At 54.6% G+C, this 14,285-nt stretch overlaps 1 protein-coding gene across 2 annotated transcripts in view; it reads right to left on the bottom strand.

Annotated features, from left to right (window-relative positions):
- CTBP2 (C-terminal binding protein 2) overlaps positions 1-14,285 on the bottom strand; it is a 159,231-nt gene that overhangs the window by 20,720 nt on the left and 124,226 nt on the right. The gene's annotated exons all lie outside the window — the stretch shown is intronic.

The raw sequence follows: 14,285 nt of genomic DNA on the forward strand, positions 1-14,285 counted from the left end.
AAGCTTGTCCCCAGGCCTCGCCAAGACAGATCAAGTCTGGGTTCTTTTCAAACCCAGAGGCAAGAGCTCCCCTGGGGGCTGGGTTTGTGCAGGGGGGGCGCCCCAATCACGGTGAGGTGTGGACGGCTCAGTCATGGGATTCACAGTCACCGGCGTCCCTGTGTGAGGGCCTGGCCGCGGGAGGCTGAGACCCTGGTGTGTGGCCTTTTGAAACCACTTTCCTGTCTTCCCACTTTCTGGATGAGCCCCCAGCTCTTGGACTTCTTACTTGGAACATCCTAGAACTCCTACCTGATGCTAAGCCTTACGGTCGGGGCCTTAGGAGCCTCGTGTCAGAGGTCGCTCTTCCTGTCTGGAATGGAGTTCAACCCTTTCCTCCACCAGCACCGAGACCCGGGACGGCGACAGGGTCCACGCGGTGACTGATGGGCGAGCAGTGGCCTGAGGGCAGAGCCCAACACGGCGACCCTGAGCTCTGCGACGTCACCGCGAGGGGCCAGCATCGAGAGCCTGGCCCGGCAGAAATTTATTCAACTCGACCCTGACGAAGGGCTAGCCCCAGGCCAGGTGCCGGAAAGACAGCAGGAGTAAAGAGCAAGACAGAACCAGCCTGGCTCAGATCTGGCGCAGGGGGCCGGAAAGGAGCGAAGTCCTTTGCAAGCTAAGAGAGCGGCAAGGGCCACGCCATCCATCCCTGTGTGGACCCTCAGCCACTCTGGCCGTTGGCCCAACTCTCTCCAGGGATGCGCGACACAACCAGGCAAGAGGAAGGCTCAGCACGGACACCTCGCACGCAGCCCACGCTCTCCTTGGCCTGGGAGCACCAGCGACTTAGAGGCAGCTGGGTCTCCCCAAGGCCACGTTCTTCCCCTGAGCTGTGGACCTACTAAGGGGCGCCTGGGTGGCACAGTCGGTTAAGCGTCCGACTTCAGCCAGGTCACGATCTCGCGGTCTGGGAGTTCGAGCCCCGCGTTGGGCTCTGGGCTGATGGCTCAGAGCCTGGAGCCTGTTTCCGATTCTGTGTCTCCCTCTCTCTCTGCCCCTCCCCCGTTCATGCTCTGTCTCTCTCTGTCCCAAAAATTTATAAACGTTGGAAAAAAAAAAAAAATTTAAAAAAACCACTGCCTCGCACATTACCAGGTGACGGGTATAGGCCTGAGTGCTCTCTCAGTGAAGCTGTTAGGAAAATAACACAAGGGTGGGAAAACCTGGCCTCGCCAGGCCCTCCGGGCACCCAGGGGCCGGGCTGTCGGCGGTAACTCGCAGAAGGGGACTGACTCCCCAGAGGGCTGGCTGTGTCCCACGGGGGCACCTGGTTTTAAGCCACTCCTCAGCTCTGATTTTAATGTTGTCCGCAGTCAGCTGGAGGTTCAGATGGCCACAGGATAAGGAGATGAGCTTCTTAAATAAAACATGGATTTTAATGAGTCACGGCCCTCCCAGGGAGGTGCCTGCAGGCCACCTCCTTTTGTGGCTCAGGTAACAGGTGGACAGAAAGCCAGCCACGCGGGCGGCTCTCAGGTTCCCAGGAGCCCAAGCCACCGCCCCCTCCCCACCCCAGGCTCGCGGGGCGACTGCAGTTAGCCCAGTGTGCGTGTGTGCTCCTGTGTGTGGGGACTGCCAGAATAAAGAAGCAGGTGTCTGTATTTGCGGGAACCACATCATCCAGTAAAAAACCCCAAAAAACCAAAAAAACAACGTAGAACTTCTGTACCTCCAGAAAGACAAGCATTTGTTGTCGCTTTAACTGGTTCCTTAGAGCAACCCAGGGAAACTGTCCCAGCCGCCTGAACCGTACAGAATGTCCACACCACACCGGGGACCTTGAACAGAGAAAAGTGACAGCAACTTTTCCTTTTTCCCACAGAGCTTAAGAACAAAACCAAGAGCCATTTATTGCTTGCTTGAAATCATTCCCGTGGACACTCACACGCGCAGGTGCCCCCCAGCCCTGCCGCGCTCGATGCATCCTTTCCAGAGTGGCTCCTGGCTTTGAGGGTGTGAGCCGTGTCACCCTCACCAGTCGCCAGGGGGTCCCGGGTTTCAGGTGAATCCCTTTGCCCTGAAGGAGCTCCTGAGGCAGGGGGGGATGAGCTTCGACCAGCTCAGGGCCACGGGGACAAGACAGAAAACCAAGCACGCGGGTGCGGGGCACATTTCCACAGACAAGGATGCAAGGTTCTGCTTCTATTTGTGGTAAAACGTGACTCATGTTCTGGATTTCCCCAAAGGCCAGTCTCACGTGGGTGGTCCTGGAGCGCGGAAGGAGGGAGGACGGGCTGGAGGGATGTAATCTGGGTCCAAGGGCAGCAGACACTCGGCTCAGGACCAACCGACCCCCAGGTTCAAGGACCCACTGGCTTCCCATCTGGGCGAGGTCACAATTCACCTTCCAGTTTCCCAGCATGCCTTGGGCCCGGGACCCAACTCGCCTGATGACAGGTGATCCCAACAGCTTAGGGGAGAAGGTGGGCCTTCAGGTTCCCCTCTCCCGGGCAGCACTGGCTACCTGTCAATCAAGAATCCTGGGGTTTCTCACAGCAGGGATGGACCGTTCCCTGTGGGGTTGCTCTGGATTTGGGGCCCAAGAGACGAATCGCAGGGTGGTTAATTGTCATCCAACGTGATCTTGAGGCACCAAAAGAAGTCAACCCCTCCCTCTGTGGTACCCTCCAAGCTGGGACCTCGCCCAGGGCCCACCCAAGTCCCTCTGGTCTGCTGGTGGCCCCTGGAGCCCCGAAAATGACGGAGACTGAAAAGATGTATCCAGACCAAGTCCCAGAACACCACAGAATGTTGAGCAAACTGAAGAGCGGGTGGTCCCATTCCCCAAGCCACTCTCAGGGACACGAGGTCATTCCTCGAAGTGCCCTAAGAACCAACAGCTGATAAGAAACCCGGTCTGGCAAACGCCGGCTTGACTCTCGACCTCTGCCCCTAAAAGCATTAACCCAAGGACGCCACGGACCGACGCTTTGCCAGACCATGCTTACAGGAAGCAACCTGATGGCGGCCCCTGGTCAGGCAGGCTCGCTGAGGCTCCAGGGGAGGCTCTGGGGTTCGGGATGTGCAGGCTTGGAAGGAGGAAATAGTTCCCCGAGGCCTCGGGGAAGGGATGAGCTCAGAGGACTGAGCTTCGACCAGTGCTGGTGGGGGAGCGGGGGGAGCATGACACAGTTCAGTCCCTTCTAAACGTTAACTGGAGAAATGGTCGAGCCACCAGGCCTCGTGGAAAGAGGACAGAGGTAAGAAAAGCGAGAATTGGCCACCCAGAGCTCCCCACACCAAGTATTTTTTCCTAGAAAACACTCAGAGTGTGTAGGGTATTTACCAGTTACCATATGTCTGTTTCCTTGGGCTTTCAATTAGCCTGGGGTGGGGGTGGGGGTGGGGGAAGAAACGTGTTCCACAGCCTTCGACAGAAGCTCTGGGCAAGCGAACGAGGCCTGTTCACGGCCCTGAGGTGCTGCCCCGGAGAAAACCTTACTCCCCTCCTGTTACTGGGCTGGAGTCCATTTATCGTTTAGCTCGTAGACGGTGCCGGACGTAACACGCCAGCCACGTGGGAAACCATCCACGCAGGTGTCTGACCAACACGCCGCCAAGGTCACCGCTTCCCCAGGGACTGCGCTTCGCCACCGTGAGAGCCGCGTCCCACACGGGAGAGCCGCGTCCCACACGGGAGAGCAGCTGCCGGTGTTTGTCAGGGAGCAAACATCCGCGGGAACCCCAAGGGCTCTGAGCAAGGATGACAACGGCTCGTCGCCACCGTAGGGCCTTTCCCGAGTGGCCGGACGCTCAAAACCGTGCTACGGGGCCGTGGGACGCAGGCCTGGCTCCCAGGCCTCGTCTGTGCACCCCGCTCCAGTCCTGGGGAGCGGGGAATGGGGGCGCAGACCCTGGTCTCCCCCTGGCCCACGGCTGCGGAGGGATGGGCTGTCCCTCCGGGACTTCCAGAAAGGCTCTACCTGCCCACAGTGGGGGTGGGGGGGGGCCCACCAGCAGAGGCCACTGGGCTGTTCCGTCGGAGTATGTCTCAAGTGCTAAAAATGTGCCCATGGCAACAACAGAAGGAGATGTTTGAGAAAAATAAAATGAAATAAAGATGAGAAAAGAAGGGGCAGGCTTTGCACGCCCACTTGCGGCCTGTGTGCTGCTGGAGTGTCCCTGGCTCACGTAGGGCTGACAGGACTCTGCGGGAGCCCCAGGGGGCCGCAGTCAACCCACCGACCGCAGGGACTCGCCTACCCCAACCTCTCTCCACGGGAGCACTTGAGGGCCCTCGCACTCAGAAGGGGGCTGTGGCAGTCTAGGGGACACAGCAAGGTCAAGGAAGCCCCTGGAGGGGGGGGTGCCCGACCAGGCTGAGGACAGACCCCCACTCTCTTTGGGGCCCGGAAGGGCCTTTCCTTCCAAAGGACAGCAAGCCAGGTGCTCAGGTGACCTGTGACCTGGGAGCAGCTGCGAACGACCCTGCCCCTACAGGCTTGTCTCACCAAGGTCCTCGGGCTGCCCGTGCGTGCCCGGCACCCTGGTCTTTCCTGGTCACCACATCAGCCACTGGGTCCTCTCCTGGAATAAGATGGACTGACTCCTTTGGTGCCCCCTCTCCCCCCACCCAGGGAACAGACAACATGCTTTCTTCCTGAAGGCCCCTGGAAGGGCCCGGGAGACCCAGGCTTATTCTTCTGCCCATATACCGCCCAGGCCCAGTGCCCACAAAAACAAAATAGTGCCCTGTTTCTTAGTTACAACAGCCACCAAGGCCGGGACAGGAGAGGGAAGAAGCCCAAGGCTTTCAGCTAACTCGGTTTTTTCATGTATCCCTAAAACCAAAGAGGAAAGAGATTCTAAAGACCCTTTAACAGGCTTGCTATCCGGTGGGCCAGCAGCCAAACGTGCTGCCCTCGGGCCCCAGAGTGGCCGGGAAGCTGATTTTCCCAAGCACGGCAGCTGGTGTGATGTCCCCTCCCTGCTCTTCTCCTCTGTAACTTTTTTTCTTAAAATCTAATGACTCCCAAAGTGTTCCAGGCTCGAAGCCCAGTTCACAGGAAAACACTAGAACCCATCACAAAGTCATATTTATTCCATCAAATGAAAAGCAGCTCATAGAGAAATCCCCAGTGGGGAAGTGGGGCAGGTTGAGAGGTCAGCTTTAAGCACCGTAGAAGGAGGGGGGTGGCCGGGCCCATGCCGTGCGCCTGGGGACAGCGTTCGCCTCTCCAAGGCACAGCCCCCTTCAACAACGGAGGAAAATCGCTACTTCCCTTGGGCCTCGGCGATGCCTCCTGAAGGGCTGGCCGGAGGAAGAGGCAGACACCCTGGAGACGAAATCAGACGCCAGCTGCAGGAACAGCTCACCCAGACCCCAAACCTGCACGTGGTGGGTTTAGCAATCGCGCCTGGAGGAGGTCCAGTGAAAATCTTAACCAACGTTTTATAAAAATTAGAAGACAGCACCGCAGGAAGTGGTCAGAGGTCAGGGAGCCCCTGAACGGAGCGGGGAAGGTTGGGCCATCATGGGGAGGTAACACACGGAGGCAAACTGCAAACCTGGCTCGTGCAGATTCTTTGGACGGGTGGTCAAGGGCAGGAGACGCCTTGGGATCGCTCAGAGAAAGCTGCTTCTGAGCGATGGGGCTCAGTGGTTCCCTCCGGTGCACGGTGTGGATTTTTAAGGGATCTCATTTCCCTCTTTACTAGGGTTACTAGGAAGCCTGGAGTGAAATTCCCACCTGTCTTTGGGCACAAGACCGCAGGGAAAGCTCTCTGTGTTCTGGCCTCATCATCCAGCTTCATTTTTTTCTTCTGTGCTTTCTTTTTCCACCACCTACTCGATTAGAGCCCTCCCCTTTGCTAGGCTTACACCCTCTTAGGACAAAGGGGCGTGTGCCCTCCGCTGGAGCACACAGGAGAGTTAATTTCCTTGGTGCTCCCAAAGGCAGCACAGCACAGAGGGAAGGCTCTTGGCTCTGGGGCACAGCGGCAGGGCCCCCGTGCAGCTTGCAGGGCCCCAGCTGGGGACAGGAATGTACCCAGAAGGCACCCAGGGAGCTGTACGTGCACCAAGCTTGGCCATGAGCAAAGCCTGGGCCAGCGTGTGGTGTGACATAGTCCTCAGGTCTCTGGGGACGAGGGGAGCCCATCACCCCCATGTCATATTTGAGGAAATGAGCCTCAGAGCACCAGGGGACTCCTCCAGAGTCACGCCCTTGACCCTGTTCTTCTCGCTAACATAGACCTCAGCCTCCAGCCTAGGCTGGTTTCTCCTTCCCGGCTTTATGCCACTTGACTGTCGCACTGAGCTTGGGTGGCTCGTCGTGGCACAGAGACCAGTCACAGGCTTGGAGTCAGACAGGCTGGCTTCACGTCCCAGTCCTGCGGTGTGACCTGGGCGAAAGCACGAACTCCCTGAGCCTCAAGATTCGTCATCTTCACGGGGAATCACCCAGTTTCTCAGGACTTCAGATGGGATAATCCTTGTCAAATGTTCCAGAATGGTGACCATTCCCACCATTTCCTGGGCTGATTCACCCCTACCCTGCTTTCACGTGGTCCGTGTTGGGAGCACTCACTCCCCCTCGGCCCCACCAGCACCTCGGCTACCTGGGATGGGGACCCCAAAGTCAGAGTTCCTGCCCAGAGCCCTCATCGCTTCGTACAAACTCAGCACACCGGGATGCTTCCTCCCGCAGCGATCTTGTTTAAACAACAAGTTGTTCCGCTCACATTTGGCAAAACCTTCCTGGGACCAATTCTCAACGGCTCTCAGGAGAACATGTCCCCAGAGCCGCCCACCTTCTCAGCGGGGACGGGCATTTACAGGTTTGATTTTATGCTCTCCTAACAATTTGGCAAAAAGTTGTTTTATTCATACGCTGCGTACCGCTCGCTATTTGGCTAAATTTAACTGCCGTGTACCTTCCTGTTCCTTGAGCAGCGGAGGGGGTAAGTACAAGTGAACAGACTGTTTTTTCCCTTTACATGAAAAACAACTAGAAAGTTCTTTGTGTCAGCCAGCCTCCGAGTGGGGAAAACACCCAACAGCAGCATGTTTAATCACATTCAGGCTCCGTATCGCCAACATGGGCTAGTTAGTTATGGGCTCCAAGCATTATTTCTTTTTCATAAACCTAAAAAACAAAACCAAACCCCAAGCTCCTATGTACTAAGCAAGGCTCCTGTGAAAGAGCTTTAGAATTCTTGACTCGTATAATCTTGGCGACAAGAAATTGGTTCCAAATGCCTGAAAATCTTCCAACATGTGCCGGTTTTCTCTTTTTAAAAAAATGTCAACTGGGGCGCCTGGGTGGCTCAGTCGGTTAAGCGTCTGACTTCGGCTCAGGTCATGATCTCGCGGTCCGTGAGTTCGAGCCGCGCGTCGGGCTCTGTGCTGACAGCTTGGAGCCTGGAGCCCGTTTCGGATTCTGTGTCTCGCCCTCTCTCTGTCCCTCCCATGCTCATGCTCTGTCTCTCAATAATAAATAAACATTAAAAAAAAAAAAGTCAATCTTCTTTGGAAGATTAATCACCAAATGCAATACATCTAGGGTGTGGTTCCCCTGCTGCCCTGGCCCTGGGCCCCCTCAGGTAGCTCTGCTCCTCTGAAAGCAAATGCAAACAGAACTGAACACCTAGATACCACAGGCGGTAGAATGAAGGTGGCTGGACCCCTACTTCACACGCGCGCACACATTTGCACTCAAAATGGTTCAAACTTGGCTCTTCTGGATGGAAGAAGTAATGCTGTCAAACCCTTAGACAGAAAATATGGACATAAATCTTCATGACCTTGGATTAATACCAAAGCACAAAGCAAGCAAAGGAAACAAACTGGACTTCATCAAATGGAAAAACATTTGTGTTTCAAGGTCAGTATCGAGAACATGAAAAGACAGCCATAGAAAGGCAGAAAATATTCGCAAGGCACAAATCTGATACCAAAAGCCAGTGAGGACTTCCCGTCTGCTTCCTGGGCCCCGGGTCCATGGGAAGACCCATGTCGAGCCCTGGGGTCAATGAGGTCAAATGGAACCTGGAGAGCCCCAGGGTAGAGCACAGATCACGTGGGAGACCAAAATGGCAAACAGACACATGAAAAGATGCTCCACATCACTAATCATTGGGGAGTTGCAACCCCAAATCACAAGATGTCAATTCACACCTGGTGGAATGGCTACCAACAAGGAGACAAGAGACGAGGGGTGCTGGCGAGGGGGTGGTAAAAAGGAAACCAGGTTCGCCGTTAGTGGGAATGTAAATTGGTCCGACCACCGTGGAAACCAGTATGGACGTTCTTCAAAAAATTAAAAATAGATCCGTTATATGATCCAACCATTCCACTTTGGGGTATATGTGCAAAGGGCAGGAAAACAGAATTTTCAGATGTATGCGCTCTCGTGTTTATCAAAGCATTATTCTCAACGGTCAAGATGCGGAAACAACCTAAATGCTCCTCCACAGATGAATGGATAAAAAAAGATGTGCTCCGTGTGCACAATATTACTCAGCCACGAGAAAGGGGGAATAGTCTCCCATTTGCGACAACACGGGTGGCCCCTGAGCACGTGATACTACGCCGGAGAAGTGAGACAGAGGAAGGCAAGTATGTGTAACCTCAGATATAAGTGGAATCTAGGAAGGTGAAACCTGAAAAACCCAGAAGGTACAATGGTGGCCACCATGGGGTGGCCAGAGCATAGGGACAAGAGTGATAGCGTTTCACGATGCAAACTTGCAAAAAGTGTAAGCCATAGAGATCTAACGCACAGTACGATGAATTTAGACGACACTGTATCATAATACCACTATATCAGCAATCATATTGCCATACATAAACGTATCAAAGTAACACCTTAAACTTGCACAACATAACACGTCCGTCCGTCATATATATGCAGTTAAGAAAATAAAGAAAAGGTCACGTGAGAAAGTTGATGGTCGGGGAGCCTGGGTGGCTCAGTCGGTTGTGTCCAACTCTTGATTTTGGCTCAGGTCATGATCTCATGGATTCGTGAGCTCAAGCCCTACACTGAGCTCTGTGCTGACAGCGTGGAGCCTGCTTGGGATTCTCATTCTCTCTCTCTCTCTCTGCCCCTCCCCTGCTCGCATTCTGTCTCTCTCAAAATAAATAAACTTTAAGGGGGGGCGGGGGAAGAAAGAAAGTAGCATGGTGAAGGGCTCAATCAGCTTCTCCTTTCCTTGGGCAGATAATTGCACCAATACTCACCCCGACTGTGGATGTGGCTCAGCCCCTTGTGTCCCTAACTCTGCAAATCTTCCAGGGAAATTTGGCTGTGTGGTTGGGACCGCTGCCTCTTTGACAGATTTGAGAGGTAGTCACCCCTGGAGGAGACTGAAGATAGGAAGAGATACTGAGACACAAAACTATTCTTTGGAAGCCGAAGTGGATGGAGTCTGCCAGCTTACTCCTCGAAGGCAGGGCTCGTGAGGGCGGAGGAGGCCCCACTCTTTCTAAAACAGGAAGACAGAATGGCCATCTAGAGATAAGGCACAGCCAACCTGTGCCGGGAGACTTCGGCCCCGCTCGGGTGGGGACTTCCTTGCCGTCAGGCAGAGGACTGGAGTTCAAACCCAAGTACCCAGGCCACACTCCCTGTATGATTGCCGACACGCACCTGTGCAGAGGGGGATGCAGTTAGCAACACAACGTTGGAGGGTGAGCTGCGTAAGAATTAAGTTCATAGAAATTCCCAGACACCCAGATTTGGGAAAGGCCCGTTAAGCTCTAACGACTCTAGCCTGGCCTCTGAGCCCCCAGTGCCCCTCAGCCCAGAGTCCTGCCTCCAGCCTCAGAAGTGACCAGGACATAATGACGAGAAAGGCACCATTCCCGAAGCAGGCCCGGTCTCTGGCCAAGGCCACACACAGGTTTGAGGACCTCAACGCTCAAGTTACTTCTTCCTATGCCCACTGCATGCACACACGCCCACAAGGCAGGTTCGGTTCCTACCCTCATGTGGCAGACACGGACGAAGAAACCGAGAACTCCATACACTTACCAAAAGACACACAGCACGCTATAGACGTCCCCAGCCATGCATTCAACCACCTTGCTATGTTCCTGGGCTGCAGGGTACATGGGTTTTCTAGGAGCTCAATAAGAACTGAGAAATTCAGGGGCGCCTGGGTGGCTCAGTCGGTTAAGCGTCCGACTTCAGCTCAGGTCACGATCTTGCGGTCTGTGACTTTGAGCCCCGCGTCGGGCTCCGGGCTGATGGCTCAGAGCCTGGAGCCTGCTTCCGGTTCTGTGTCTCCCTCTCTCTCTGCCCCTCCCCCGTTCATGCTCTGTCTCTCTCTGCCTCAAAATAAATAAACGTTAAAAAAAAAAAAATTAAAAAAAAAAAAAAAACTGAGAAATTCAGACTCTGCCCAGTAAGATCAGCTATAGGAACAAAAGGTGGTATGGAGTTCAGGTTCTGAGTTTAGTCCGAAAAGGAGAAAATGACCGAGATCCAGATTCTTCTGGGCGCTGACAGATGATCATTCCCACTCTGGGCAAACAGTCAACAGTGATGACCGGGAATGACCCATCAGTCCAGGTGAGCTCCAACAGGGGTGGGAATGGTGGGGTCTCCAAGAGGGAACGGCTGCATCTAGGCCTCGAATGCAGAGGCCAGGAAGGAGCAGGTGACCACAGAGGGAGGGGGCACCTTGAATTTGGAGAACAATGAACCGAAGAGCCACATTTGACTCCTAAATGTGCACAGGGGCCAGCCTGAAAGACGGGACAAAAGCTGCCACTTTTATGGGCACAGGGAACGCATTTTAGGGGTTTTCCTCGCTTGGGAAGGCTGAGCTGTCAGCACCTCTGAAGTGCACGGCTCCTTCCCGAGCTTGATTTGTAAGGGAGGCAACTGTAGAAAAGAGGGTCCTGGCCAGAAAGAGAGACGAGAACTGGCTGAGTGGCCTCACACAAGTCTCCTTCCTGCTAGAAATTTCTTGGCCACCGAGGTACAGACCACTCTGTAAGAAAACAAGTCCCAGAGTTGCCCCGAGGGGGGGGGGGGTCACAAAACGACAGCCCGGACTCTAAGAGCCCTTGCAGGCTGTGACTCCTGCACACAGGTCTTTGCTCCCTCACGCTGGCTCGAGTCACGTGCTCTCCCTCGACCTCCCCACAAGGTCTGCATTTGATGGCTGTCCTAGGGTTTGTACTGTGCCCTCAGCCTTTCCCTCCACTGCACACCATGTCCATAGACAAGTGTTCCCCACCACATCGGGCTCCCAGAAGGCCCCCGCGTGGCCCCCTGGTTTCACATGGCAGCACGCCCCACCCCTGACAACACCCCAGGCTGTGGAGCATCTGAGGACCACGCTTGGGTCTTACACGATTGTGAGGGTCAAAACATCTGACTTGGGGCTCAGCACACAGCAGGGGCACGGTCAGTGCTGAAGAATCGTGCCCAAGTGCAAAGCTCACAACCTGCCTCACTTGGTCCACGGTCTGTGTTCAGGAGTGTTAAGGGTCTCCCTGCTTCCCTCACTCATCTCTTTAGTCAAACGGCAAGATCTCGCCAAAGTAATGCTATTCAGCAGAAGGGATGGTGTCAACCTGGTGTCCTGCCGGGTCAGCTCAGGGTCACAGTCCCCAGATCCCCGTCCCGCCCCTCCCAGGCTGGCTCTAACCTGGGGTAGGGAATGGTGCGAATGGCTGGCACTGGGTGCCTCTGGGGCCTCACGGTGACCTCCCTCCAGCCCGATGGTTTGAGAGTCCTCACCCTCAAGACCAGGGAATCGCCTCCCTGCCCACCTGTCAGCACAGACCTTCATATGCCCAGGGCCCCTCCACAAAAACCAAGGACCGGGAAGGAATCACCAGGTGTGCACGGCCCAATCCTCTGATTCTGTTGAGACTGGGGTTTTCCCCTGGTTGGGGGGGGGGTCCCAGCTTCCTACCCAGCAGGCCAGGTGCACACACATGTCAGTGCCACATCCAACCCCGCCACACGCGTGACCAGCTTTGATGGCGGAGAACGTGGGGACAACCCCCCATCTCCCCACAACCCCGGTGGAAACGGACCTTGGATGGGTCCTGAAAGGTCCTCGGGGCAGTGGCCCCCGCTACCAGCTGGGGGTCACAACGCTTAATGAATCCAGCTGCATGCAGAAAAAAGCCTGGAAGGAAACAGACAAGCCCCAGAAAGAGCGAGCCCTGCTGCATTTCTCATCTGCAGCCACGAGCGCTGGGCGTGCTCTGGGCGAGCCCTCCGCAGGCTGTGTGCTCTGTCGTGTCCGGGGAAGACAGATTCCGAAGATGGCTGCAGTGCCGCTGTTTACAGGAGGCGCCCTGCTGCACTGTCACAGAAAGGGCTCAGTCGACACCACGTGATGTGGGGGAGGGGGCACCGCCGGGTTGCAGCCACTGCCGGAAGGTTCCGCAGCTTGTGCCACACAGTCAACCAGGTCAGCGCGTGAGCCACAGCAGGTGCACCGGGGGCCGACGCTCACGCAGGTCTGATGTGCAAGCCCCCTAATCCCGGGTCACGTGGGAATGGCGGGCCGCACGGGGGTCCCTCCTCGTCCGGTCACCCTGAACTGCCACGGACTAGCAAGCAGCCTGGTATTTATACCCACAAAGCCGGCCGAGATGAAGCAGGTAGTTCGTGGACTAAGAAAAGCAAGTAGGTGTCCCCACATCCAAAGCCCATAAAAAGGAAACCAGGCACTGAAGCCCTAACACGCAACCCACTGGAAACCTACAGATTCCCTCTCCAAAGAGAGAGAAGACAGTCCCCCTTCCTGGCCTTCCCTGCTCCTCCAGATCACCCGGAAACCTTCGGAGTCCGGTGAAGACCAAGACGAAGAAGATTTACTACTCCTGCTGGCCGTGTCGCAAGTGACCACGGCGGCCAGGGCTAGATTTGAAGATGGCCATCGCCCAGCTCAGCAGGCAAGCGGGGACCGCGGGTTTCCAGACTTGAGGTCTGTGCTGCTTCCCTTCAACGTAAACGTTCCCCTCGCGGGGGGGGGAAAGGGCTGCCGGGAGCTCGACTGTAGGTTCCAACCGATCGAAAGCCGGCTGTCGATTCTATGAAGCCTGCCACCCCAAATGCCACTTCTGCAGGCTGCGAGCTCCTACCCCCGGGTCCCCGACACGCCGCTTTCAGGGGAGGGTTATAAAGACACACTGCATGTACGAGAAGGGACGCGGAGGAAGACGGCTGCTATGGGCTAGATCATCCGACAGAGAAATTTATTTGCTGGCAGACTTCCTACTTCAGGCTTCCTTGGCACTGGCTCACTGCCACGCAAATGAAACAAAAATCAATATCCTTTGGTCTGCAAAGCCGTGTGTTAACAATCAGACTCCAAACAACTTAAATAATATCCCTTACCCCGGACCCAAATAATGGGGAATGTTTTCGTGAGAAGGCGGTGCAAAACAAACAGGGGAAAAAAAAAAAAAAAAAAGGAGAAAATAAGGCAATTTTACAGGTCCTCCTTCAGCAAAACCTTTCCAGGACTTCAATGAGGAGATAATCTTTCTGTGATTATGACCAAACCCTCTCGTTGCTTAGCAACACATAATTAAGGAATATGTTTTCAGATCCGCTTTGCAAGCCCGGCCATTATCAGATGGAATTACTGGAGCAACAAATGTCATCGCCATGCAAATTAGTTGGTTGCAAAGAAAGAATGTTTGGGAAGGAGGAGGTGCACACGCTCTTGCTGTGTGCATCTGACTTCCCTCCCGTTGTACATTGATCTTAAAAAAAAAAAACAAACCGTAAGTCAAATACATTGTATGATCAAACTTAAAAACAAACAAACAAACAAAAAAAACCCCCACACACGAGACAAAACCAGAATCTACGGTGCGAGACAACAGAAAACTCCAATTGCTCAGTCCCCTTTCGGAAAGAAGAAAGACACTGCGAATGCGGGTGGATCCGAAAAAGCAAAGTAGCCATTTCAGTCCCCTGGTAGCCACTAGGTCACCAGCTCCGCGCACAAGATAGATGAGCTACCTCAGGGTTTCAAGATCAGGCTCCCACAGCTCTCGAAGGGGTTATTTCCAAAAAGGCACATCCTATTTTCACACAAGTCCCTCCACCCGAGCATTCTAGTTATTCAGAAAACAAAAATTCATTTAAAAGGGGTTTAGTTTTCTAAACTGGGGAGGCAAGAAGGAAGAAAGAAAACGGATGTACAGCTTGAATTAGCAGCAAGGATTTTACAGTTCAAAGTAAAGCGTTGTTCGGGGGACGTCCACCCGGAATCTTACCCACAATGCCCAAGGAAACACATGTAATAAATTATAC

This window comes from Lynx rufus, unplaced genomic scaffold, assembly GCF_022079265.1.
Source record: "Lynx rufus isolate CCGP_SWC_20201006 ecotype Redwood Valley unplaced genomic scaffold, mLynRuf1.p SCAF_11, whole genome shotgun sequence".
NCBI classification, from domain to species: Eukaryota; Metazoa; Chordata; class Mammalia; order Carnivora; family Felidae; genus Lynx; species Lynx rufus.